Source organism: Copadichromis virginalis, linkage group LG3 (genome assembly GCF_057382275.1).
Source record: "Copadichromis virginalis isolate Kocher_CV1m ecotype Utaka linkage group LG3, C_Virginalis_male_GT1.1, whole genome shotgun sequence".
Classification (NCBI taxonomy): domain Eukaryota; kingdom Metazoa; phylum Chordata; class Actinopteri; order Cichliformes; family Cichlidae; genus Copadichromis; species Copadichromis virginalis.
In genome coordinates this window covers 58,604,639-58,630,063 of record NC_140620.1, presented here as the reverse complement: position 1 = coordinate 58,630,063, position 25,425 = coordinate 58,604,639, and the positions used below count along the sequence as shown (strand labels likewise).

The following is a 25,425-nucleotide window of genomic DNA, read 5'->3' as shown; positions in this document are numbered from 1 at the left end:
GCCCTGGTGTGGTGTAAGTGGCTTCAGCCAGCAGCCACAGGCCCTGGTGTGGTGTAAGTGGCCTCAGCCAGCAGCCACAGGCCCTGGTGTGGTGTAGGTGGCCTCAGCCAGCAGCCACAGGCCCTGGTGTGGTGTAAGTGGCCTCAATAGCAACTAAGGCCCTGGTGTGGTGTAAGTGGCTTCAGCCAGCAGCCACAGGCTCTGGTGTGGTGTAACTGGCCTCAGCCAGCAGCCACAGGCCCTGATGTGGTGTAAGTGGCCCCAGCCGGTCACTCAGGCCCTGGTGTGGTGTAGGTGGCATCAGCCAGCAGCCACAGGCCCTGGTGTGGTGTAAGTCGCCTCAGCCAGAAGCCACAGGCACTGGTGTGGTGTAAGTGGCCTCAGCCAGCAGCAAAAGGGCCCTGGTGTGGTGTAAGTCGCCTCAGCCAGCAGCCACAGGCCCTGGTGTGGTGTAGGTGGCCTCAGCCAGCAGCCACAGGCCCTGGTGTGGTGTAAGTGGCCTCAGCCAGCAGCCACAGGCCCTGTTGTGGTGTAAGTGGCTTCAGCCAGCAGCCACAGGCCCTGGTGTGGTGTAAGTGGCCTCAGCCAGTGCCACAGGCCCTGGTGTGGTGTAAGTGGCCTGAGCAAGAGCCACAGACCCTGGTGTGGTATAATTGGCCTCAGCCAGCAGCCACAGGCCCTGGTGTGGTGTAAGTCGCCTCAGACAGAAGCCACAGGCACTGGTGTGGTGTAAGTGGCCTCAGCCAGCAGCAAAAGGGCCCTGGTGTGGTATAAGTCGCCTCAGCCAGCAGCCACAGGCCCTGGTGTGGTGTAGGTGGCCTCAGCCAGCAGCCACAGGCCCTGGTGTGGTGTAAGTGGCCTGAGCAAGAGCCACATACCCTGGTGTGGTGTAATTGGCCTCAATAGCAACTAATGCCCTGGTGTGGTGTAAGTGGCCTCAGCCAGCAGCCACAGGCCCTGGTGTGGTGTAAGTGGCCTCAGCCAGAGCCACAGGCCCTGATGTGGTGTAAGTGGCCCCAGCCGGTCACTCAGGCCCTGGTGTGGTGTAGGTGGCATCAGCTAGCAGCACAAGACATTGGAAAACAGCCAAAAGCAGTGTCGTTAATGTGCCCTCATTAATGGGCAGCTGCTTTTGGTCTTTTAATACACCCCTTCTCTGGATCAAAAGCGGTTCAATGACATTAAAATGAAAGGCTTACAGCACCAGGTATTCCCAGGCAGTCTCCCATCCAAGTACTAACCAAGCCCAGCCCTGCTCAGGTTCCGAGATCAGACGAGGTCGGGCGTGCTCAGGGTGGTATGGCCGTAAGCTGCTGGGCCCAGCACAATGTCTCAATTTATGGATTCAGGTGATTAGGTGGCAAGTACCTGAAGTTACGAAGACAATCCTATAACCCTACCTTCATGTTTGCATAATACCCTAACCCAAAGGCTCAGTTTAGCATTTATCCAACAGCACAGGCCCTGGATTGTTGAAGATGGCCTCAGGAACCAGCACAGGGCCTGGTGTGTTGTACATGGCCACAGCTAGCAGCACAGGGCCTGGTTTGGTGAAGATGGCCTCGGCCAGAAGCGCAGGGCCTGGTGTGATGTGAGTGGCCTGAGCAAGAGCCACAGGCCCTGGTGTGGTGTAATTGGCCTCAATAGCAACTAAGGCCCTGGTGTGGTGTAAGTGGCCTGAGCAAGAGCCACATACCCTGGTGTGGTGTAATTGGCCTCAATAGCAACTAAGGCCCTGGTGTGGTGTAGGTGGCCTCAGCCAGCAGCCACAGGCCCTGGTGTGGTGTAAGTGGCCTCAGCCAGAGCAACAGGCCCTGATGTGGTGTAAGTGGCCCCAGCCGGTCACTCAGGCCCTGGTGTGGTGTAGGTGGCATCAGCTAGCAGCACAAGACATTGGAAAACAGCCAAAAGCAATGTCGTTAATGTGCCCTCATTAATGGGGAGCTGCTTCTGGTCTTTTAATACACCCCTTCTCTGGATCAAAAGCGGTTCAATGACATGAAAATGAAAGGCTTACAGCACCAGGTATTCCCAGGCAGTCTCCCATCCAAGTACTAACCAAGCCCAGCCCTGCTTAGCTTCCGAGATCAGACGAGGTCGGGCGTGCTCAGGGTGGTATGGCTGTAAGCTGCTGGCCCCAGCACAATGTCTCAATTTATGGATTCAAGTGATTAGGTGGCAAGTACCTGAAGTTACGAAGACAATCCTATAACCATACCTGCATGTTTGCATAATACCCTAACCAAAAGGCTCAGTTTGGCATTTATCCAACAGCACAGGCCCTGGATTGTTGAAGATGGCCTCAAGAACCAGCACAGGACCTGGTGTGTTTTACATGGCCACAGCAAGCAGCACAGGGCCTGGTTTGGTGAAGATGGCCTCAGCAAGCAGCCACAGGCCCTGGTTTGGTGTAAGTGGCCTCAGCTAGCAGCCACAGGCCCTGGTGTGGTGTGAGTGGCCTCAGCCAGCAGCCACAGGCCCTGGTGTGGTCTAAGTGGCCTCAGCCAGTGCCACAGGCCCTGGTGTGGTGTAAGTGGCCTAAGCCAGAGCCACAGGCCCTGGTGTGGTGTAAGTGGCCTCAACAGCAAATAAGGCCCTGGTGTGGTGTAAGTGGCCTGAGCAAGAACCACAGGGCCTGGTTTGGTGAAGATGGCCTCGGCCAGAAGCGCAGGGCCTGGTGTGGTGTAAGTGGCCTCATTCAGCAGCCACAGGCCCTGGTGTGGTGTAAGTGGCCTCAGCCAGGAGCCACATGCACTGGTGTGGTGTAAGTGGCCTCAGCCAGCAGCAAAAGGGCCCTGGTGTGGTGTAGGTGGCCTCAGCCAGCAGCCACAGGCCCTGGTGTGGTGTAAGTGGCATCAATAGCAACTAAGGCCCTGGTGTGGTGTAAGTGGCTTCAGCCAGCAGCCACAGGCCCTGGTGTGGTGTAAGTGGCCTCAGCCAGCAGCCACAGGCCCTGGTGTGGTGTAGGTGGCCTCAGCCAGCAGCCACAGGCCCTGGTGTGGTGTAAGTGGCCTCAATAGCAACTAAGGCCCTGGTGTGGTGTAAGTGGCTTCAGCCAGCAGCCACAGGCTCTGGTGTGGTGTAACTGGCCTCAGCCAGCAGCCACAGGCCCTGGTGTGGTGTAAGTGGCCTCAGCCAGAGCCACAGGCCCTGATGTGGTGTAAGTGGCCCCAGCCGGTCACTCAGGCCCTGGTGTGGTGTAGGTGGCATCAGCTAGCAGCACAAGACATTGGAAAACAGCCAAAAGCAGTGTCGTTAATGTGCCCTCATTAATGGGCAGCTGCTTTTGGTCTTTTAATACACCCCTTCTCTGGATCAAAAGCGGTTCAATGATATGAAAATGAAAGGCTTACAGCACCAGGTATTCCCAGGTAGTCTCCCATCCAAGTACTAACCAAGCCCAGCCCTGCTTAGCTTCCGAGATCAGACGAGGTCGGGCGTGCTCACGGTGGTATGGCCGTAAGCTGCTGGCTCCAGCACAATGTCTCAATTTATGGATTCAAGTGATTAGGTGGCAAGTACCTGAAGTTACGAAGACAATGCTATAACCATACCTGCATGTTTGCATAATACCCTAACCCAAAGGCTCAGTTTGGCATTTATCCAACAGCACAGGCCCTGGATTGTTGAAGATGGCCTCAGGAACCAGCACAGGGCCTGGTGTGTTGTACATGGCCACAGCAAGGAGCACAGGGCCTGGTTTGGTGAAGATGGCCTCGGCCAGAAGCGCAGGGCCTGGTGTGATGTGAGTGGCCTGAGCAAGAGCCACAGGCCTTGGTGTGGTGTAAGTGGCCTCAGCCAGCAGCCACAGGCCCTGGTGTGGTGTAAGTCGCCTCAGCCAGAAGCCACAGGCACTGGTGTGGTGTAAGTGGCCTCAGCCAGCAGCCACAGGCCCTGGTGTGGTGTAGGTGGCCTCAGCCAGCAGCCACAGGCCCTGGTGTGGTGTAGGTGGCCTCAGCCAGCAGCCACAGGCCCTGGTGTGGTGTAAGTGGCCTCAGCCAGCAGCCACAGGCCCTGGTGTGGTGTAAGTGGCCTGAGCAAGAGCCACAGGCCCTGGTGTGGTGTAAGTGGCCTCAGCCAGCAGCCACAGGCCCTGGTGTGGTGTAAGTGGCCTGAGCAAGTGCCACAGGCCCTGGTGTGGTGTAAGTGGCCTGAGCAAGTGCCACAGGCCCTGGTGTGGTGTAAGTGGCCTCAATAGCAAATAAGGCCCTGGTGTGGTGTAAGTGGCCTGAGCAAGAACCACAGGGCCTGGTTTGGTGAAGATGGCCTCGGCCAGAAGCGCAGGGCCTGGTGTGATGTGAGTGGCCTGAGCAAGAGCCACAGGCCCTGGTGTGGTGTAAGTGGCCTCAGCCAGCAGCCACAGGCCCTGGTGTGGTGTAAGTGGCCTCAGCCAGAAGCCACAGGCACTGGTGTGGTGTAAGTGGCCTCAGCCAGCAGCAAAAGGGCCCTGGTGTGGTGTAGGTGGCCTCAGCCAGCAGCCACAGGCCCTGGTGTGGTGTAAGTGGCCTCAATAGCAACTAAGGCCCTGGTGTGGTGTAAGTGGCTTCAGCCAGCAGCCACAGGCCCTGGTGTGGTGTAGGTGGCCTCAGCCAGCAGCCACAGGCCCTGGTGTGGTGTAAGTGGCCTCAATAGCAACTAAGGCCCTGGTGTGGTGTAAGTGGCTTCAGCCAGCAGCCACAGGCTCTGGTGTGGTGTAACTGGCCTCAGCCAGCAGCCACAGGCCCTGATGTGGTGTAAGTGGCCCCAGCCGGTCACTCAGGCCCTGGTGTGGTGTAGGTGGCATCAGCCAGCAGCCACAGGCCCTGGTGTGGTGTAAGTCGCCTCAGCCAGAAGCCACAGGCACTGGTGTGGTGTAAGTGGCCTCAGCCAGCAGCAAAAGGGCCCTGGTGTGGTGTAAGTCGCCTCAGCCAGCAGCCACAGGCCCTGGTGTGGTGTAGGTGGCCTCAGCCAGCAGCCACAGGCCCTGGTGTGGTGTAAGTGGCCTCAGCCAGCAGCCACAGGCCCTGTTGTGGTGTAAGTGGCCTCAGCCAGCAGCCACAGGCCCTGGTGTGGTGTAAGTGGCCTCAGCCAGTGCCACAGGCCCTGGTGTGGTGTAAGTGGCCTGAGCAAGAGCCACAGACCCTGGTGTGGTATAATTGGCCTCAGCCAGCAGCCACAGGCCCTGGTGTGGTGTAAGTCGCCTCAGACAGAAGCCACAGGCACTGGTGTGGTGTAAGTGGCCTCAGCCAGCAGCAAAAGGGCCCTGGTGTGGTATAAGTCGCCTCAGCCAGCAGCCACAGGCCCTGGTGTGGTGTAGGTGGCCTCAGCCAGCAGCCACAGGCCCTGGTGTGGTGTAAGTGGCCTGAGCAAGAGCCACATACCTTGGTGTGGTGTAATTGGCCTCAATAGCAACTAATGCCCTGGTGTGGTGTAAGTGGCCTCAGCCAGCAGCCACAGGCCCTGGTGTGGTGTAAGTGGCCTCAGCCAGAGCCACAGGCCCTGATGTGGTGTAAGTGGCCCCAGCCGGTCACTCAGGCCCTGGTGTGGTGTAGGTGGCATCAGCTAGCAGCACAAGACATTGGAAAACAGCCAAAAGCAATGTCGTTAATGTGCCCTCATTAATGGGCAGCTGCTTTTGGTCTTTTAATACACCCCTTCTCTGGATCAAAAGCGGTTCAATGACATTAAAATGAAAGGCTTACAGCACCAGGTATTCCCAGGCAGTCTCCCATCCAAGTACTAACCAAGCCCAGCCCTGCTCAGCTTCCGAGATCAGACGAGGTCGGGCGTGCTCAGGGTGGTATGGCCGTAAGCTGCTGGGCCCAGCACAATGTCTCAATTTATGGATTCAGGTGATTAGGTGGCAAGTACCTGAAGTTACGAAGACAATCCTATAACCCTACCTTCATGTTTGCATAATACCCTAACCCAAAGGCTCAGTTTAGCATTTATCCAACAGCACAGGCCCTGGATTGTTGAAGATGGCCTCAGGAACCAGCACAGGGCCTGGTGTGTTGTACATGGCCACAGCTAGCAGCACAGGGCCTGGTTTGGTGAAGATGGCCTCGGCCAGAAGCGCAGGGCCTGGTGTGATGTGAGTGGCCTGAGCAAGAGCCACAGGCCCTGGTGTGGTGTAATTGGCCTCAATAGCAACTAAGGCCCTGGTGTGGTGTAAGTGGCCTGAGCAAGAGCCACATACCCTGGTGTGGTGTAATTGGCCTCAATAGCAACTAAGGCCCTGGTGTGGTGTAGGTGGCCTCAGCCAGCAGCCACAGGCCCTGGTGTGGTGTAAGTGGCCTCAGCCAGAGCAACAGGCCCTGATGTGGTGTAAGTGGCCCCAGCCGGTCACTCAGGCCCTGGTGTGGTGTAGGTGGCATCAGCTAGCAGCACAAGACATTGGAAAACAGCCAAAAGCAATGTCGTTAATGTGCCCTCATTAATGGGGAGCTGCTTCTGGTCTTTTAATACACCCCTTCTCTGGATCAAAAGCGGTTCAATGACATGAAAATGAAAGGCTTACAGCACCAGGTATTCCCAGGCAGTCTCCCATCCTAGTACTAACCAAGCCCAGCCCTGCTTAGCTTCCGAGATCAGACGAGGTCGGGCGTGCTCAGGGTGGTATGGCCGTAAGCTGCTGGCCCCAGCACAATGTCTCAATTTATGGATTCAAGTGATTAGGTGGCAAGTACCTGAAGTTACGAAGACAATCCTATAACCATACCTGCATGTTTGCATAATACCCTAACCAAAAGGCTCAGTTTGGCATTTATCCAACAGCACAGGCCCTGGATTGTTGAAGATGGCCTCAGGAACCAGCACAGGACCTGGTGTGTTTTACATGGCCACAGCAAGCAGCACAGGGCCTGGTTTGGTGAAGATGGCCTCAGCAAGCAGCCACAGGCCCTGGTTTGGTGTAAGTGGCCTCAGCTAGCAGCCACAGGCCCTGGTGTGGTGTGAGTGGCCTCAGCCAGCAGCCACAGGCCCTGGTGTGGTCTAAGTGGCCTCAGCCAGTGCCACAGGCCCTGGTGTGGTGTAAGTGGCCTAAGCCAGAGCCACAGGCCCTGGTGTGGTGTAAGTGGCCTCAACAGCAAATAAGGCCCTGGTGTGGTGTAAGTGGCCTGAGCAAGAACCACAGGGCCTGGTTTGGTGAAGATGGCCTCGGCCAGAAGCGCAGGGCCTGGTGTGATGTGAGTGGCCTGAGCAAGAGCCACAGGCCCTGGTGTGGTGTAAGTGGCCTCATTCAGCAGCCACAGGCCCTGGTGTGGTGTAAGTGGCCTCAGCCAGGAGCCACATGCACTGGTGTGGTGTAAGTGGCCTCAGCCAGCAGCAAAAGGGCCCTGGTGTGGTGTAGGTGGCCTCAGCCAGCAGCCACAGGCCCTGGTGTGGTGTAAGTGGCATCAATAGCAACTAAGGCCCTGGTGTGGTGTAAGTGGCTTCAGCCAGCAGCCACAGGCCCTGGTGTGGTGTAAGTGGCCTCAGCCAGCAGCCACAGGCCCTGGTGTGGTGTAGGTGGCCTCAGCCAGCAGCCACAGGCCCTGGTGTGGTGTAAGTGGCCTCAATAGCAACTAAGGCCCTGGTGTGGTGTAAGTGGCTTCAGCCAGCAGCCACAGGCTCTGGTGTGGTGTAACTGGCCTCAGCCAGCAGCCACAGGCCCTGGTGTGGTGTAAGTGGCCTCAGCCAGAGCCACAGGCCCTGATGTGGTGTAAGTGGCCCCAGCCGGTCACTCAGGCCCTGGTGTGGTGTAGGTGGCATCAGCTAGCAGCACAAGACATTGGAAAACAGCCAAAAGCAAGTGTCGTTAATGTGCCCTCATTAATGGGCAGCTGCTTTTGGTCTTTTAATACACCCCTTCTCTGGATCAAAAGCGGTTCAATGATATGAAAGGCTTACAGCACCAGGTATTCCCAGGCAGTCTCCCATCCAAGTACTAACCAAGCCCAGCCCTGCTTAGCTTCCGAGATCAGACGAGGTCGGGCGTGCTCACGGTGGTATGGCCGTAAGCTGCTGGCTCCAGCACAATGTCTCAATTTATGGATTCAAGTGATTAGGTGGCAAGTACCTGAAGTTACGAAGACAATGCTATAACCATACCTGCATGTTTGCATAATACCCTAACCCAAAGGCTCAGTTTGGCATTTATCCAACAGCACAGGCCCTGGATTGTTGAAGATGGCCTCAGGAACCAGCACAGGGCCTGGTGTGTTGTACATGGCCACAGCAAGGAGCACAGGGCCTGGTTTGGTGAAGATGGCCTCGGCCAGAAGCGCAGGGCCTGGTGTGGTGTAAGTCGCCTCAGCCAGAAGCCACAGGCACTGGTGTGGTCTAAGTGGCCTCAGCCAGCAGCCACAGGCCCTGGTGTGGTGTAGGTGGCCTCAGCCAGCAGCAAAAGGGCCCTGGTGTGGTGTAGGTGGCCTCAGCCAGCAGCCACAGGCCCTGGTGTGGTGTAAGTGGCCTCAGCCAGCAGCCACAGGCCCTGGTGTGGTGTAAGTGGCCTGAGCAAGAGCCACAGGCCCTGGTGTGGTGTAAGTGGCCTCAGCCAGCAGCCACAGGCCCTGGTGTGGTGTAAGTGGCCTGAGCAAGTGCCACAGGCCCTGGTGTGGTGTAAGTGGCCTGAGCAAGTGCCACAGGCCCTGGTGTGGTGTAAGTGGCCTCAATAGCAAATAAGGCCCTGGTGTGGTGTAAGTGGCCTGAGCAAGAACCACAGGGCCTGGTTTGGTGAAGATGGCCTCGGCCAGAAGCGCAGGGCCTGGTGTGATGTGAGTGGCCTGAGCAAGAGCCACAGGCCCTGGTGTGGTGTAAGTGGCCTCAGCCAGAAGCCACAGGCACTGGTGTGGTGTAAGTGGCCTCAGCCAGCAGCAAAAGGGCCCTGGTGTGGTGTAGGTGGCCTCAGCCAGCAGCCACAGGCCCTGGTGTGGTGTAAGTGGCCTCAATAGCAACTAAGGCCCTGGTGTGGTGTAAGTGGCTTCAGCCAGCAGCCACAGGCCCTGGTGTGGTGTAATTGGCCTCAATAGCAACTAAGGCCCTGGTGTGGTGTAGGTGGCCTCAGCCAGCAGCCACAGGCCCTGGTGTGGTGTAAGTGGCCTCAGCCAGCAGCCACAGGCCCTGGTGTGGTGTAAGTGGCATCAGCTAGCAGCACAAGACATTGGAAAACAGCCAAAAGCAATGTCGTTAATGTGCCCTCATTAATGGGGAGCTGCTTTTGGTCTTTTAATACACCCCTTCTCTGGATCAAAAGCGGTTCAATGACATGAAAATGAAAGGCTTACAGCACCAGGTATTCCCAGGCAGTCTCCCATCCAAGTACTAACCAAGCCCAGCCCTGCTTAGCTTCCGAGATCAGACGAGGTCGGGGGTGCTCAGGGTGGTATGGCCGTAAGCTGCTGGCCCCAGCACAATGTCTCAATTTATGGATTCAAGTGATTAGGTGGCAAGTACCTGAAGTTATGAAGACAATCCTATAACCATACCTGCATGTTTGCATAATACCCTAACCCAAAGGCTCAGTTTGGCATTTATCCAACAGCACAGGCCCTGGATTGTTGAAGATGGCCTCAAGAACCAGCACAGGACCTGGTGTGTTTTACATGGCCACAGCAAGCAGCACAGGGCCTGGTTTGGTGAAGATGGCCTCAGCAAGCAGCCACAGGCCCTGGTGTGGTGTAAGTGGCATCAATAGCAACTAAGGCCCTGGTGTGGTGTAAGTGGCTTCAGCCAGCAGCCACAGGCCCTGGTGTGGTGTAAGTGGCCTCAGCCAGCAGCCACAGGCCCTGGTGTGGTGTAGGTGGCCTCAGCCAGCAGCCACAGGCCCTGGTGTGGTGTAAGTGGCCTCAATAGCAACTAAGGCCCTGGTGTGGTGTAAGTGGCTTCAGCCAGCAGCCACAGGCTCTGGTGTGGTGTAACTGGCCTCAGCCAGCAGCCACAGGCCCTGGTGTGGTGTAAGTGGCCTCAGCCAGAAGCCACAGGCACTGGTGTGGTGTAAGTGGCCTCAGCCAGCAGCAAAAGGGCCCTGGTGTGGTGTAGGTGGCCTCAGCCAGCAGCCACAGGCCCTGGTGTGGTGTAAGTGGCCTCAATAGCAACTAAGGCCCTGGTGTGGTGTAAGTGGCTTCAGCCAGCAGCCACAGGCCCTGGTGTGGTGTAGGTGGCCTCAGCCAGCAGCCACAGGCCCTGGTGTGGTGTAAGTGGCCTCAATAGCAACTAAGGCCCTGGTGTGGTGTAAGTGGCTTCAGCCAGCAGCCACAGGCTCTGGTGTGGTGTAACTGGCCTCAGCCAGCAGCCACAGGCCCTGATGTGGTGTAAGTGGCCCCAGCCGGTCACTCAGGCCCTGGTGTGGTGTAGGTGGCATCAGCCAGCAGCCACAGGCCCTGGTGTGGTGTAAGTCGCCTCAGCCAGAAGCCACAGGCACTGGTGTGGTGTAAGTGGCCTCAGCCAGCAGCAAAAGGGCCCTGGTGTGGTGTAAGTCGCCTCAGCCAGCAGCCACAGGCCCTGGTGTGGTGTAGGTGGCCTCAGCCAGCAGCCACAGGCCCTGGTGTGGTGTAAGTGGCCTCAGCCAGCAGCCACAGGCCCTGTTGTGGTGTAAGTGGCCTCAGCCAGCAGCCACAGGCCCTGGTGTGGTGTAAGTGGCCTCAGCCAGTGCCACAGGCCCTGGTGTGGTGTAAGTGGCCTGAGCAAGAGCCACAGACCCTGGTGTGGTATAATTGGCCTCAGCCAGCAGCCACAGGCCCTGGTGTGGTGTAAGTCGCCTCAGACAGAAGCCACAGGCACTGGTGTGGTGTAAGTGGCCTCAGCCAGCAGCAAAAGGGCCCTGGTGTGGTATAAGTCGCCTCAGCCAGCAGCCACAGGCCCTGGTGTGGTGTAGGTGGCCTCAGCCAGCAGCCACAGGCCCTGGTGTGGTGTAAGTGGCCTGAGCAAGAGCCACATACCCTGGTGTGGTGTAATTGGCCTCAATAGCAACTAATGCCCTGGTGTGGTGTAAGTGGCCTCAGCCAGCAGCCACAGGCCCTGGTGTGGTGTAAGTGGCCTCAGCCAGAGCCACAGGCCCTGATGTGGTGTAAGTGGCCCCAGCCGGTCACTCAGGCCCTGGTGTGGTGTAGGTGGCATCAGCTAGCAGCACAAGACATTGGAAAACAGCCAAAAGCAATGTCGTTAATGTGCCCTCATTAATGGGCAGCTGCTTTTGGTCTTTTAATACACCCCTTCTCTGGATCAAAAGCGGTTCAATGACATTAAAATGAAAGGCTTACAGCACCAGGTATTCCCAGGCAGTCTCCCATCCAAGTACTAACCAAGCCCAGCCCTGCTCAGCTTCCGAGATCAGACGAGGTCGGGCGTGCTCAGGGTGGTATGGCCGTAAGCTGCTGGGCCCAGCACAATGTCTCAATTTATGGATTCAGGTGATTAGGTGGCAAGTACCTGAAGTTACGAAGACAATCCTATAACCCTACCTTCATGTTTGCATAATACCCTAACCCAAAGGCTCAGTTTAGCATTTATCCAACAGCACAGGCCCTGGATTGTTGAAGATGGCCTCAGGAACCAGCACAGGGCCTGGTGTGTTGTACATGGCCACAGCTAGCAGCACAGGGCCTGGTTTGGTGAAGATGGCCTCGGCCAGAAGCGCAGGGCCTGGTGTGATGTGAGTGGCCTGAGCAAGAGCCACAGGCCCTGGTGTGGTGTAATTGGCCTCAATAGCAACTAAGGCCCTGGTGTGGTGTAAGTGGCCTGAGCAAGAGCCACATACCCTGGTGTGGTGTAATTGGCCTCAATAGCAACTAAGGCCCTGGTGTGGTGTAGGTGGCCTCAGCCAGCAGCCACAGGCCCTGGTGTGGTGTAAGTGGCCTCAGCCAGAGCAACAGGCCCTGATGTGGTGTAAGTGGCCCCAGCCGGTCACTCAGGCCCTGGTGTGGTGTAGGTGGCATCAGCTAGCAGCACAAGACATTGGAAAACAGCCAAAAGCAATGTCGTTAATGTGCCCTCATTAATGGGGAGCTGCTTCTGGTCTTTTAATACACCCCTTCTCTGGATCAAAAGCGGTTCAATGACATGAAAATGAAAGGCTTACAGCACCAGGTATTCCCAGGCAGTCTCCCATCCAAGTACTAACCAAGCCCAGCCCTGCTTAGCTTCCGAGATCAGACGAGGTCGGGCGTGCTCAGGGTGGTATGGCTGTAAGCTGCTGGCCCCAGCACAATGTCTCAATTTATGGATTCAAGTGATTAGGTGGCAAGTACCTGAAGTTACGAAGACAATCCTATAACCATACCTGCATGTTTGCATAATACCCTAACCAAAAGGCTCAGTTTGGCATTTATCCAACAGCACAGGCCCTGGATTGTTGAAGATGGCCTCAAGAACCAGCACAGGACCTGGTGTGTTTTACATGGCCACAGCAAGCAGCACAGGGCCTGGTTTGGTGAAGATGGCCTCAGCAAGCAGCCACAGGCCCTGGTTTGGTGTAAGTGGCCTCAGCTAGCAGCCACAGGCCCTGGTGTGGTGTGAGTGGCCTCAGCCAGCAGCCACAGGCCCTGGTGTGGTCTAAGTGGCCTCAGCCAGTGCCACAGGCCCTGGTGTGGTGTAAGTGGCCTAAGCCAGAGCCACAGGCCCTGGTGTGGTGTAAGTGGCCTCAACAGCAAATAAGGCCCTGGTGTGGTGTAAGTGGCCTGAGCAAGAACCACAGGGCCTGGTTTGGTGAAGATGGCCTCGGCCAGAAGCGCAGGGCCTGGTGTGATGTGAGTGGCCTGAGCAAGAGCCACAGGCCCTGGTGTGGTGTAAGTGGCCTCATTCAGCAGCCACAGGCCCTGGTGTGGTGTAAGTGGCCTCAGCCAGGAGCCACATGCACTGGTGTGGTGTAAGTGGCCTCAGCCAGCAGCAAAAGGGCCCTGGTGTGGTGTAGGTGGCCTCAGCCAGCAGCCACAGGCCCTGGTGTGGTGTAAGTGGCATCAATAGCAACTAAGGCCCTGGTGTGGTGTAAGTGGCTTCAGCCAGCAGCCACAGGCCCTGGTGTGGTGTAAGTGGCCTCAGCCAGCAGCCACAGGCCCTGGTGTGGTGTAGGTGGCCTCAGCCAGCAGCCACAGGCCCTGGTGTGGTGTAAGTGGCCTCAATAGCAACTAAGGCCCTGGTGTGGTGTAAGTGGCTTCAGCCAGCAGCCACAGGCTCTGGTGTGGTGTAACTGGCCTCAGCCAGCAGCCACAGGCCCTGGTGTGGTGTAAGTGGCCTCAGCCAGAGCCACAGGCCCTGATGTGGTGTAAGTGGCCCCAGCCGGTCACTCAGGCCCTGGTGTGGTGTAGGTGGCATCAGCTAGCAGCACAAGACATTGGAAAACAGCCAAAAGCAGTGTCGTTAATGTGCCCTCATTAATGGGCAGCTGCTTTTGGTCTTTTAATACACCCCTTCTCTGGATCAAAAGCGGTTCAATGATATGAAAATGAAAGGCTTACAGCACCAGGTATTCCCAGGTAGTCTCCCATCCAAGTACTAACCAAGCCCAGCCCTGCTTAGCTTCCGAGATCAGACGAGGTCAGGCGTGCTCACGGTGGTATGGCCGTAAGCTGCTGGCTCCAGCACAATGTCTCAATTTATGGATTCAAGTGATTAGGTGGCAAGTACCTGAAGTTACGAAGACAATGCTATAACCATACCTGCATGTTTGCATAATACCCTAACCCAAAGGCTCAGTTTGGCATTTATCCAACAGCACAGGCCCTGGATTGTTGAAGATGGCCTCAGGAACCAGCACAGGGCCTGGTGTGTTGTACATGGCCACAGCAAGGAGCACAGGGCCTGGTTTGGTGAAGATGGCCTCGGCCAGAAGCGCAGGGCCTGGTGTGATGTGAGTGGCCTGAGCAAGAGCCACAGGCCTTGGTGTGGTGTAAGTGGCCTCAGCCAGCAGCCACAGGCCCTGGTGTGGTGTAAGTCGCCTCAGCCAGAAGCCACAGGCACTGGTGTGGTGTAAGTGGCCTCAGCCAGCAGCCACAGGCCCTGGTGTGGTGTAGGTGGCCTCAGCCAGCAGCCACAGGCCCTGGTGTGGTGTAGGTGGCCTCAGCCAGCAGCCACAGGCCCTGGTGTGGTGTAAGTGGCCTCAGCCAGCAGCCACAGGCCCTGGTGTGGTGTAAGTGGCCTGAGCAAGAGCCACAGGCCCTGGTGTGGTGTAAGTGGCCTCAGCCAGCAGCCACAGGCCCTGGTGTGGTGTAAGTGGCCTGAGCAAGTGCCACAGGCCCTGGTGTGGTGTAAGTGGCCTGAGCAAGTGCCACAGGCCCTGGTGTGGTGTAAGTGGCCTCAATAGCAAATAAGGCCCTGGTGTGGTGTAAGTGGCCTGAGCAAGAACCACAGGGCCTGGTTTGGTGAAGATGGCCTCGGCCAGAAGCGCAGGGCCTGGTGTGATGTGAGTGGCCTGAGCAAGAGCCACAGGCCCTGGTGTGGTGTAAGTGGCCTCAGCCAGCAGCCACAGGCCCTGGTGTGGTGTAAGTGGCCTCAGCCAGAAGCCACAGGCCCTGGTGTGGTGTAAGTGGCCTCAATAGCAACTAAGGCCCTGGTGTGGTGTAAGTGGCTTCAGCCAGCAGCCACAGGCCCTGGTGTGGTGTAGGTGGCCTCAGCCAGCAGCCACAGGCCCTGGTGTGGTGTAAGTGGCCTCAATAGCAACTAAGGCCCTGGTGTGGTGTAAGTGGCTTCAGCCAGCAGCCACAGGCTCTGGTGTGGTGTAACTGGCCTCAGCCAGCAGCCACAGGCCCTGATGTGGTGTAAGTGGCCCCAGCCGGTCACTCAGGCCCTGGTGTGGTGTAGGTGGCATCAGCCAGCAGCCACAGGCCCTGGTGTGGTGTAAGTCGCCTCAGCCAGAAGCCACAGGCACTGGTGTGGTGTAAGTGGCCTCAGCCAGCAGCAAAAGGGCCCTGGTGTGGTGTAAGTCGCCTCAGCCAGCAGCCACAGGCCCTGGTGTGGTGTAGGTGGCCTCAGCCAGCAGCCACAGGCCCTGGTGTGGTGTAAGTGGCCTCAGCCAGCAGCCACAGGCCCTGTTGTGGTGTAAGTGGCCTCAGCCAGCAGCCACAGGCCCTGGTGTGGTGTAAGTGGCCTCAGCCAGTGCCACAGGCCCTGGTGTGGTGTAAGTGGCCTGAGCAAGAGCCACAGACCCTGGTGTGGTATAATTGGCCTCAGCCAGCAGCCACAGGCCCTGGTGTGGTGTAAGTCGCCTCAGACAGAAGCCACAGGCACTGGTGTGGTGTAAGTGGCCTCAGCCAGCAGCAAAAGGGCCCTGGTGTGGTATAAGTCGCCTCAGCCAGCAGCCACAGGCCCTGGTGTGGTGTAGGTGGCCTCAGCCAGCAGCCACAGGCCCTGGTGTGGTGTAAGTGGCCTGAGCAAGAGCCACATACCTTGGTGTGGTGTAATTGGCCTCAATAGCAACTAATGCCCTGGTGTGGTGTAAGTGGCCTCAGCCAGCAGCCACAGGCCCTGGTGTGGTGTAAGTGGCCTCAGCCAGAGCCACAGGCCCTGATGTGGTGTAAGTGGCCCCAGCCGGTCACTCAGGCCCTGGTGTGGTGTAGGTGGCATCAGCTAGCAGCACAAGACATTGGAAAACAGCCAAAAGCAATGTCGTTAATGTGCCCTCATTAATGGGCAGCTGCTTTTGGTCTTTTAATACACCCCTTCTCTGGATCAAAAGCGGTTCAATGACATTAAAATGAAAGGCTTACAGCACCAGGTATTCCCAGGCAGTCTCCCATCCAAGTACTAACCAAGCCCAGCCCTGCTCAGCTTCCGAGATCAGACGAGGTCGGGCGTGCTCAGGGTGGTATGGCCGTAAGCTGCTGGGCCCAGCACAATGTCTCAATTTATGGATTCAGGTGATTAGGTGGCAAGTACCTGAAGTTACGAAGACAATCCTATAACCCTACCTTCATGTTTGCATAATACCCTAACCCAAAGGCTCAGTTTAGCATTTATCCAACAGCACAGGCCCTGGATTGTTGAAGATGGCCTCAGGAACCAGCACAGGGCCTGGTGTGTTGTACATGGCCACAGCTAGCAGCACAGGGCCTGGTTTGGTGAAGATGGCCTCGGCCAGAAGCGCAGGGCCTGGTGTGATGTGAGTGGCCTGAGCAAGAGCCACAGGCCCTGGTGTGGTGTAATTGGCCTCAATAGCAACTAAGGCCCTGGTGTGGTGTAAGTGGCCTGAGCAAGAGCCACATACCCTGGTGTGGTGTAATTGGCCTCAATAGCAACTAAGGCCCTGGTGTGGTGTAGGTGGCCTCAGCCAGCAGCCACAGGCCCTGGTGTGGTGTAAGTGGCCTCAGCCAGAGCAACAGGCCCTGATGTGGTGTAAGTGGCCCCAGCCGGTCACTCAGGCCCTGGTGTGGTGTAGGTGGCATCAGCTAGCAGCACAAGACATTGGAAAACAGCCAAAAGCAATGTCGTTAATGTGCCCTCATTAATGGGGAGCTGCTTCTGGTCTTTTAATACACCCCTTCTCTGGATCAAAAGCGGTTCAATGACATGAAAATGAAAGGCTTACAGCACCAGGTATTCCCAGGCAGTCTCCCATCCTAGTACTAACCAAGCCCAGCCCTGCTTAGCTTCCGAGATCAGACGAGGTCGGGCGTGCTCAGGGTGGTATGGCCGTAAGCTGCTGGCCCCAGCACAATGTCTCAATTTATGGATTCAAGTGATTAGGTGGCAAGTACCTGAAGTTACGAAGACAATCCTATAACCATACCTGCATGTTTGCATAATACCCTAACCAAAAGGCTCAGTTTGGCATTTATCCAACAGCACAGGCCCTGGATTGTTGAAGATGGCCTCAGGAACCAGCACAGGACCTGGTGTGTTTTACATGGCCACAGCAAGCAGCACAGGGCCTGGTTTGGTGAAGATGGCCTCAGCAAGCAGCCACAGGCCCTGGTTTGGTGTGAGTGGCCTCAGCCAGCAGCCACAGGCCCTGGTGTGGTCTAAGTGGCCTCAGCCAGTGCCACAGGCCCTGGTGTGGTGTAAGTGGCCTAAGCCAGAGCCACAGGCCCTGGTGTGGTGTAAGTGGCCTGAGCAAGAGCCACAGGCCCTGGTGTGGTGTAAGTGGCCTCAGCCAGCAGCCACAGGCCCTGGTGTGGTGTAAGTGGCCTGAGCAAGTGCCACAGGCCCTGGTGTGGTGTAAGTGGCCTGAGCAAGTGCCACAGGCCCTGGTGTGGTGTAAGTGGCCTCAATAGCAAATAAGGCCCTGGTGTGGTGTAAGTGGCCTGAGCAAGAACCACAGGGCCTGGTTTGGTGAAGATGGCCTCGGCCAGAAGCGCAGGGCCTGGTGTGATGTGAGTGGCCTGAGCAAGAGCCACAGGCCCTGGTGTGGTGTAAGTGGCCTCAGCCAGAAGCCACAGGCACTGGTGTGGTGTAAGTGGCCTCAGCCAGCAGCAAAAGGGCCCTGGTGTGGTGTAGGTGGCCTCAGCCAGCAGCCACAGGCCCTGGTGTGGTGTAAGTGGCCTCAATAGCAACTAAGGCCCTGGTGTGGTGTAAGTGGCTTCAGCCAGCAGCCACAGGCCCTGGTGTGGTGTAATTGGCCTCAATAGCAACTAAGGCCCTGGTGTGGTGTAGGTGGCCTCAGCCAGCAGCCACAGGCCCTGGTGTGGTGTAAGTGGCCTCAGCCAGCAGCCACAGGCCCTGGTGTGGTGTAAGTGGCATCAGCTAGCAGCACAAGACATTGGAAAACAGCCAAAAGCAATGTCGTTAATGTGCCCTCATTAATGGGGAGCTGCTTTTGGTCTTTTAATACACCCCTTCTCTGGATCAAAAGCGGTTCAATGACATGAAAATGAAAGGCTTACAGCACCAGGTATTCCCAGGCAGTCTCCCATCCAAGTACTAACCAAGCCCAGCCCTGCTTAGCTTCCGAGATCAGACGAGGTCGGGGGTGCTCAGGGTGGTATGGCCGTAAGCTGCTGGCTCCAGCACAATGTCTCAATTTATGGATTCAAGTGATTAGGTGGCAAGTACCTGAAGTTATGAAGACAATCCTATAACCATACCTGCATGTTTGCATAATACCCTAACCCAAAGGCTCAGTTTGGCATTTATCCAACAGCACAGGCCCTGGATTGTTGAAGATGGCCTCAAGAACCAGCACAGGACCTGGTGTGTTTTACATGGCCACAGCCAGCAGCACAGGGCCTGGTTTGGTGAAGATGGCCTCAGCAAGCAGCCACAGGCCCTGGTGTGGTGTAAGTGGCATCAATAGCAACTAAGGCCCTGGTGTGGTGTAAGTGGCTTCAGCCAGCAGCCACAGGCCCTGGTGTGGTGTAAGTGGCCTCAGCCAGCAGCCACAGGCCCTGGTGTGGTGTAGGTGGCCTCAGCCAGCAGCCACAGGCCCTGGTGTGGTGTAAGTGGCCTCAATAGCAACTAAGGCCCTGGTGTGGTGTAAGTGGCTTCAGCCAGCAGCCACAGGCTCTGGTGTGGTGTAACTGGCCTCAGCCAGCAGCCACAGGCCCTGGTGTGGTGTAAGTGGCCTCAGCCAGAAGCCACAGGCACTGGTGTGGTGTAAGTGGCCTCAGCCAGCAGCAAAAGGGCCCTGGTGTGGTGTAGGTGGCCTCAGCCAGCAGCCACAGGCCCTGGTGTGGTGTAAGTGGCCTCAATAGCAACTAAGGCCCTGGTGTGGTGTAAGTGGCTTCAGCCAGCAGCCACAGGCCCTGGTGTGGTGTAGGTGGCCTCAGCCAGCAGCCACAGGCCCTGGTGTGGTGTAAGTGGCCTCAATAGCAACTAAGGCCCTGGTGTGGTGTAAGTGGCTTCAGCCAGCAGCCACAGGCTCTGGTGTGGTGTAACTGGCCTCAGCCAGCAGCCACAGGCCCTGATGTGGTGTAAGTGGCCCCAGCCGGTCACTCAGGCCCTGGTGTGGTGTAGGTGGCATCAGCCAGCAGCCACAGGCCCTGGTGTGGTGTAAGTCGCCTCAGCCAGAAGCCACAGGCACTGGTGTGGTGTAAGTGGCCTCAGCCAGCAGCAAAAGGGCCCTGGTGTGGTGTAAGTCGCCTCAGCCAGCAGCCACAGGCCCTGGTGTGGTGTAGGTGGCCTCAGCCAGCAGCCACAGGCCCTGGTGTGGTGTAAGTGGCCTCAGCCAGCAGCCACAGGCCCTGTTGTGGTGTAAGTGGCCTCAGCCAGCAGCCACAGGCCCTGGTGTGGTGTAAGTGGCCTCAGCCAGTGCCACAGGCCCTGGTGTGGTGTAAGTGGCCTGAGCAAGAGCCACAGACCCTGGTGTGGTATAATTGGCCTCAGCCAGCAGCCACAGGCCCTGGTGTGGTGTAAGTCGCCTCAGACAGAAGCCACAGGCACTGGTGTGGTGTAAGTGGCCTCAGCCAGCAGCAAAAGGGCCCTGGTGTGGTATAAGTCGCCTCAGCCAGCAGCCACAGGCCCTGGTGTGGTGTAGGTGGCCTCAGCCAGCAGCCACAGGCCCTGGTGTGGTGTAAGTGGCCTGAGCAAGAGCCACAGGCCCTGGTGTGGTGTAATTGGCCTCAATAGCAACTAAGGCCCTGGTGTGGTGTAAGTGGCCTGAGCAAGAGCCACATACCCTGGTGTGGTGTAATTGGCCTCAATAGCAACTAAGGCCCTGGTGTGGTGTAGGTGGCCTCAGCCAGCAGCCACAGGCCCTGGTGTGGTGTAAGTGGCCTCAGCCAGAGCAACAGGCCCTGATGTGGTGTAAGTGGCCCCAGCCGGTCACTCAGGCCCTGGTGTGGTGTAGGTGGCATCAGCTAGCAGCACAAGACATTGGAAAACAGCCAAAAGCAATGTCGTTAATGTGCCCTCATTAATGGGGAGCTGCTTCTGGTCTTTTAATACACCCCTTCTCTGGATCAAAAGCGGTTCAATGACATGAAAATGAAAGGCTTACAGCACCAGGTATTGCCAGGAAGTCTCCCATCCAAGTACTAAACAAGCCCAGCCCTGCTTAGCTTCCGAGATCAGACGAGGTCGGGCGTGCTCAGGGTGGTATGGCCGTAAGCTGCTGGCCCCAGCACAATGTCTCAATTTATGGATTCAAGTGATTAGGTGGCAAGTACCTGAAGTTACGAAGACAATCCTATAACCATACCTGCATGTTTGCATAATACCCTAACCAAAAGGCTCAGTTTGGCATTTATCCAACAGCACAGGCCCTGGATTGTTGAAGATGGCCTCAAGAACCAGCACAGGACCTGGTGTGTTTTACATGGCCACAGCAAGCAGCACAGGGCCTGGTTTGGTGAAGATGGCCTCAGCAAGCAGCCACAGGCCCTGGTTTGGTGTAAGTGGCCTCAGCTAGCAGCCACAGGCCCTGGTGTGGTGTGAGTGGCCTCAGCCAGCAGCCACAGGCCCTGGTGTGGTCTAAGTGGCCTCAGCCAGTGCCACAGGCCCTGGTGTGGTGTAAGTGGCCTGAGCAAGAGCCACAGGCCCTGGTGTGGTGTAAGTGGCCTCAGCCAGCAGCCACAGGCCCTGGTGTGGTGTAAGTGGCCTGAGCAAGTGCCACAGGCCCTGGTGTGGTGTAAGTGGCCTAAGCAAGAGCCACAGGCCCTGGTGTGGTGTAAGTGGCCTCAATAGCAAATAAGGCCCTGGTGTGGTGTAAGTGGCCTGAGCAAGAACCACAGGGCCTGGTTTGGTGAAGATGGCCTCGGCCAGAAGCGCAGGGCCTGGTGTGATGTGAGTGGCCTGAGCAAGAGCCACAGGCCCTGGTGTGGTGTAAGTGGCCTCAGCCAGCAGCCACAGGCCCTGGTGTGGTGTAATTGGCCTCAGCCAGAAGCCACAGGCACTGGTGTGGTGTAAGTGGCCTCAGCCAGCAGCAAAAGGGCCCTGGTGTGGTGTAGGTGGCCTCAGCCAGCAGCCACAGGCCCTGGTGTGGTGTAAGTGGCCTCAATAGCAACTAAGGCCCTGGTGTGGTGTAAGTGGCTTCAGCCAGCAGCCACAGGCCCTGGTGTGGTGTAAGTGGCCTCAGCCAGCAGCCACAGGCCCTGGTGTGGTGTAGGTGGCCTCAGCCAGCAGCCACAGGCCCTGGTGTGGTGTAAGTGGCCTCAATAGCAACTAAGGCCCTGGTGTGGTGTAAGTGGCTTCAGCCAGCAGCCACAGGCTCTGGTGTGGTGTAACTGGCCTCAGCCAGCAGCCACAGGCCCTGGTGTGGTGTAAGTGGCCACAGCCGGTCACTCAGGCCCTGGTGTGGTGTAAGTGGCCTCAGCCAGCAGCCACAGGCCCTGGTGTGGTGTAAGTGGCCTCAGCCAGTGCCACAGGCCCTGGTGTGGTGTAAGTGGCCTGAGCAAGAGCCACAGGCCCTGGTGTGGTGTAAGTGGCCTGAGCAAGAGCCACAGGCCCTGGTGTGGTGTAATTGGCCTCAATAGCAACTAATGCCCTGGTGTGGTGTAGGTGGCCTCAGCCAGCAGCCACAGGCCCTGGTGTGGTGTAAGTGGCCTGAGCAAGAGCCACAGGCCCTGGTGTGGTGTAAGTGGCCTGAGCAAGAGCCACAGACCCTGGTGTGGTGTAAGTGGCCTCAATAGCAAATAAGGCCCTGGTGTGGTGTAAGTGGCCTGAGCAAGAACCACAGGGCCTGGTTTGGTGAAGATGGCCTCGGCCAGAAGCGCAGGGCCTGGTGTGATGTGAGTGGCCTGAGCAAGAGCCACAGGCCCTGGTGTGGTGTAAGTCGCCTCAGCCAGCAGCCACAGGCCCTGGTGTGGTGTAATTGGCCTCAGCCAGAAGCCACAGGCACTGGTGTGGTGTAAGTGGCCTCAGCCAGCAGCAAAAGGGCCCTGGTGTGGTGTAGGTGGCCTCAGCCAGCAGCCACAGGCCCTGGTGTGGTGTAAGTGGCCTCAATAGCAACTAAGGCCCTGGTGTGGTGTAAGTGGCTTCAGCCAGCAGCCACAGGCCCTGGTGTGGTGTAAGTGGCCTCAGCCAGCAGCCACAGGCCCTGGTGTGGTGTAGGTGGCCTCAGCCAGCAGCCACAGGCCCTGGTGTGGTGTAAGTGGCCTCAATAGCAACTAAGGCCCTGGTGTGGTGTAAGTGGCTTCAGCCAGCAGCCACAGGCTCTGGTGTGGTGTAACTGGCCTCAGCCAGCAGCCACAGGCCCTGGTGTGGTGTAAGTGGCCACAGCCGGTCACTCAGGCCCTGGTGTGGTGTAAGTGGCTTCAGCCAGCAGCCACAGGCCCTGGTGTGGTGTAAGTGGCCTCAGCCAGCAGCCACAGGCCCTGGTGTGGTGTAAGTGGCATCAGCTAGCAGCACAAGACATTGGAAAACAGCCAAAAGCAATGTCGTTAATGTGCCCTCATTAATGGGGAGCTGCTTTTGGTCTTTTAATACACCCCTTCTCTGGATCAAAAGCGGTTCAATGACATGAAAATGAAAGGCTTACAGCACCAGGTATTCCCAGGCAGTCTCCCATCCAAGTACTAACCAAGCCCAGCCCTGCTTAGCTTCCGAGATCAGACGAGGTCGGGCGTGCTCACGGTGGTATGGCCGAAAGCTGCTGGCTCCAGCACAATGTCTCAATTTATGGATTCAAGTGATTAGGTGGCAAGTACCTGAAGTTACGAAGACAATCCTATAACCATACCTGCATGTTTGCATAATACCCTAACCCAAAGGCTCAGTTTGGCATTTATCCAACAGCACAGGCCCTGGATTGTTGAAGATGGCCTCAAGAACCAGCACAGGACCTGGTGTGTTTTACATGGCCACAGCAAGCAGCACAGGGCCTGGTTTGGTGAAGATGGCCTCAGCAAGCAGCCACAGGCCCTGGTTTGGTGTAAGTGGCCTCAGCCAGCAGCCACAGGCCCTGGTGTGGTGTAAGTGGCCTCAGCCAGCAGCCACAGGCCCTGGTGTGGTCTAAGTGGCCTCAGCCAGTGCCACAGGCCCTGGTGTGGTGTAAGTGGCCTGAGTAAGAGCCACAGGCCCTGGTGTGGTGTAAGTGGCCTCAGCCAGCAGCCACAGGCCCTGGTGTGGTGTAAGTGGCCTGAGCAAGTGCCACAGGCCCTGGTGTGGTGTAGGTGGCCTCAGCCAGCAGCCACAGGCCCTGGTGTGGTGTAAGTGGCCTCAGCCAGAGCAACAGGCCCTGATGTGGTGTAAGTGGCCCCAGCCGGTCACTCAGGCCCTGGTGTGGTGTAGGTGGCATCAGCTAGCAGCACAAGACATTGGAAAACAGCCAAAAGCAATGTCGTTAATGTGCCCTCATTAATGGGGAGCTGCTTCTGGTCTTTTAATACACCCCTTCTCTGGATCAAAAGCGGTTCAATGACATGAAAATGAAAGGCTTACAGCACCAGGTATTCCCAGGCAGTCTCCCATCCAAGTACTAACCAAGCCCAGCCCTGCTTAGCTTCCGAGATCAGACGAGGTCGGGCGTGCTCAGGGTGGTATGGCCGTAAGCTGCTGGCCCCAGCACAATGTCTCAATTTATGGATTCAAGTGATTAGGTGGCAAGTACCTGAAGTTACGAAGACAATCCTATAACCATACCTGCATGTTTGCATAATACCCTAACCAAAAGGCTCAGTTTGGCATTTATCCAACAGCACAGGCCCTGGATTGTTGAAGATGGCCTCAAGAACCAGCACAGGACCTGGTGTGTTTTACATGGCCACAGCAAGCAGCACAGGGCCTGGTTTGGTGAAGATGGCCTCAGCAGGCAGCCACAGGCCCTGGTTTGGTGTAAGTGGCCTCAGCTAGCAGCCACAGGCCCTGGTGTGGTGTGAGTGGCCTCAGCCAGCAGCCACAGGCCCTGGTGTGGTCTAAGTGGCCTCAGCCAGTGCCACAGGCCCTGGTGTGGTGTAAGTGGCCTAAGCCAGAGCCACAGGCCCTGGTGTGGTGTAAGTGGCCTCAATAGCAAATAAGGCCCTGGTGTGGTGTAAGTGGCCTGAGCAAGAACCACAGGGCCTGGTTTGGTGAAGATGGCCTCGGCCAGAAGCGCAGGGCCTGGTGTGATGTGAGTGGCCTGAGCAAGAGCCACAGGCCCTGGTGTGGTGTAAGTGGCCTCATTCAGCAGCCACAGGCCCTGGTGTGGTGTAAGTGGCCTCAGCCAGGAGCCACATGCACTGGTGTGGTGTAAGTGGCCTCAGCCAGCAGCAAAAGGGCCCTGGTGTGGTGTAGGTGGCCTCAGCCAGCAGCCACAGGCCCTGGTGTGGTGTAAGTGGCATCAATAGCAACTAAGGCCCTGGTGTGGTGTAGGTGGCCTCAGCCAGCAGCCACAGGCCCTGGTGTGGTGTAAGTGGCCTCAGCCAGAGCAACAGGCCCTGATGTGGTGTAAGTGGCCCCAGCCGGTCACTCAGGCCCTGGTGTGGTGTAGGTGGCATCAGCTAGCAGCCACAGGCCCTGGTGTGGTGTAAGTGGCCTCAGCCAGTGCCACAGGCCCTGGTGTGGTGTAAGTGGCCTGAGCAAGAGCCACAGACCCTGGTGTGGTGTAATTGGCCTCAATAGCAACTAAGGCCCTGGTGTGGTGTAGGTGGCCTCAGCCAGCAGCCACAGGCCCTGGTGTGGTGTAAGTGGCCTCAGCCAGCAGCCACAGGCCCTGGTGTGGTGTAAGTGGCATCAGCTAGCAGCACAAGACATTGGAAAACAGCCAAAAGCAATGTCGTTAATGTGCCCTCATTAATGGGGAGCTGCTTTTGGTCTTTTAATACACCCCTTCTCTGGATCAAAAGCGGTTCAATGACATGAAAATCAAAGGCTTACAGCACCAGGTATTCCCAGGCAGTCTCCCATCCAAGTACTAACCAAGCCCAGGCCTGCTTAGCTTCCGAGATCAGACGAGGTCGGGCGTGCTCACGGTGGTATGGCCGAAAGCTGCTGGCTCCAGCACAATGTCTCAATTTATGGATTCAAGTGATTAGGTGGCAAGTACCTGAAGTTACGAAGACAATCCTATAACCATACCTGCATGTTTGCATAATACCCTAACCCAAAGGCTCAGTTTGGCATTTATCCAACAGCACAGGCCCTGGATTGTTGAAGATGGCCTCAAGAACCAGCACAGGACCTGGTGTGTTTTACATGGCCACAGCAAGCAGCACAGGGCCTGGTTTGGTGAAGATGGCCTCAGCAAGCAGCCACAGGCCCTGGTTTGGTGTAAGTGGCCTCAGCCAGCAGCCACAGGCCCTGGTGTGGTGTAAGTGGCCTCAGCCAGCAGCCACAGGCCCTGGTGTGGTCTAAGTGGCCTCAGCCAGTGCCACAGGCCCTGGTGTGGTGTAAGTGGCCTGAGTAAGAGCCACAGGCCCTGGTGTGGTGTAAGTGGCCTCAGCCAGCAGCCACAGGCCCTGGTGTGGTGTAAGTGGCCTGAGCAAGTGCCACAGGCCCTGGTGTGGTGTAAGTGGCCTAAGCCAGAGCCACAGGCCCTGGTGTGGTGTAAGTGGCCTGAGCAAGAGCCACAGGGCCTGGTTTGGTGAAGATGGCCTCGGCCAGAAGCGCAGGGCCTGGTGTGATGTGAGTGGCCTGAGCAAGAGCCACAGGCCCTGGTGTGGTGTAAGTGGCCTCAGCCAGCAGCCA

At 57.3% G+C, this 25,425-nt stretch overlaps 7 non-coding genes and 10 pseudogenes across 7 annotated transcripts; all 17 read right to left on the bottom strand.

Moving 5' to 3' along the window:
• Positions 1 to 1,192: 1,192 nt before the first annotated feature.
• Positions 1,193 to 1,311, bottom strand: LOC146715953 (5S ribosomal RNA; annotated as a pseudogene).
• A 699-nt stretch (positions 1,312 to 2,010) lies between these two features.
• Positions 2,011 to 2,129, bottom strand: LOC146715952 (5S ribosomal RNA). Its single transcript, XR_014919815.1, has one exon. It is a non-coding gene; the product is annotated as a 5S ribosomal RNA (ribosomal RNA).
• A 1,217-nt stretch (positions 2,130 to 3,346) lies between these two features.
• LOC146715951 (5S ribosomal RNA) lies at positions 3,347 to 3,465 on the bottom strand (annotated as a pseudogene).
• Positions 3,466 to 5,674: 2,209 nt separating this feature from the next.
• On the bottom strand, positions 5,675 to 5,793 carry LOC146715950 (5S ribosomal RNA; annotated as a pseudogene).
• Positions 5,794 to 6,492: 699 nt separating this feature from the next.
• Positions 6,493 to 6,611, bottom strand: LOC146715949 (5S ribosomal RNA). The gene has a single exon (XR_014919415.1). It is a non-coding gene; the product is annotated as a 5S ribosomal RNA (ribosomal RNA).
• Positions 6,612 to 7,862: 1,251 nt separating this feature from the next.
• Positions 7,863 to 7,981, bottom strand: LOC146715948 (5S ribosomal RNA; annotated as a pseudogene).
• Positions 7,982 to 9,238: 1,257 nt separating this feature from the next.
• Positions 9,239 to 9,357, bottom strand: LOC146715947 (5S ribosomal RNA). Its single transcript, XR_014919851.1, has one exon. It is a non-coding gene; the product is annotated as a 5S ribosomal RNA (ribosomal RNA).
• Positions 9,358 to 11,212: 1,855 nt separating this feature from the next.
• On the bottom strand, positions 11,213 to 11,331 carry LOC146715946 (5S ribosomal RNA; annotated as a pseudogene).
• Positions 11,332 to 12,030: 699 nt separating this feature from the next.
• LOC146715945 (5S ribosomal RNA) lies at positions 12,031 to 12,149 on the bottom strand. The gene has a single exon (XR_014919814.1). It is a non-coding gene; the product is annotated as a 5S ribosomal RNA (ribosomal RNA).
• Positions 12,150 to 13,405: 1,256 nt separating this feature from the next.
• LOC146715944 (5S ribosomal RNA) lies at positions 13,406 to 13,524 on the bottom strand (annotated as a pseudogene).
• Positions 13,525 to 15,652: 2,128 nt separating this feature from the next.
• On the bottom strand, positions 15,653 to 15,771 carry LOC146715943 (5S ribosomal RNA; annotated as a pseudogene).
• Positions 15,772 to 16,470: 699 nt separating this feature from the next.
• LOC146715942 (5S ribosomal RNA) lies at positions 16,471 to 16,589 on the bottom strand. Its single transcript, XR_014919414.1, has one exon. It is a non-coding gene; the product is annotated as a 5S ribosomal RNA (ribosomal RNA).
• Positions 16,590 to 17,764: 1,175 nt separating this feature from the next.
• LOC146715941 (5S ribosomal RNA) lies at positions 17,765 to 17,883 on the bottom strand. The gene has a single exon (XR_014919850.1). It is a non-coding gene; the product is annotated as a 5S ribosomal RNA (ribosomal RNA).
• Positions 17,884 to 19,815: 1,932 nt separating this feature from the next.
• On the bottom strand, positions 19,816 to 19,934 carry LOC146715940 (5S ribosomal RNA; annotated as a pseudogene).
• Positions 19,935 to 22,293: 2,359 nt separating this feature from the next.
• On the bottom strand, positions 22,294 to 22,412 carry LOC146715939 (5S ribosomal RNA; annotated as a pseudogene).
• Positions 22,413 to 23,195: 783 nt separating this feature from the next.
• On the bottom strand, positions 23,196 to 23,314 carry LOC146715938 (5S ribosomal RNA). Its single transcript, XR_014919625.1, has one exon. It is a non-coding gene; the product is annotated as a 5S ribosomal RNA (ribosomal RNA).
• A 1,294-nt stretch (positions 23,315 to 24,608) lies between these two features.
• On the bottom strand, positions 24,609 to 24,727 carry LOC146715937 (5S ribosomal RNA; annotated as a pseudogene).
• Positions 24,728 to 25,425: the final 698 nt, after the last annotated feature.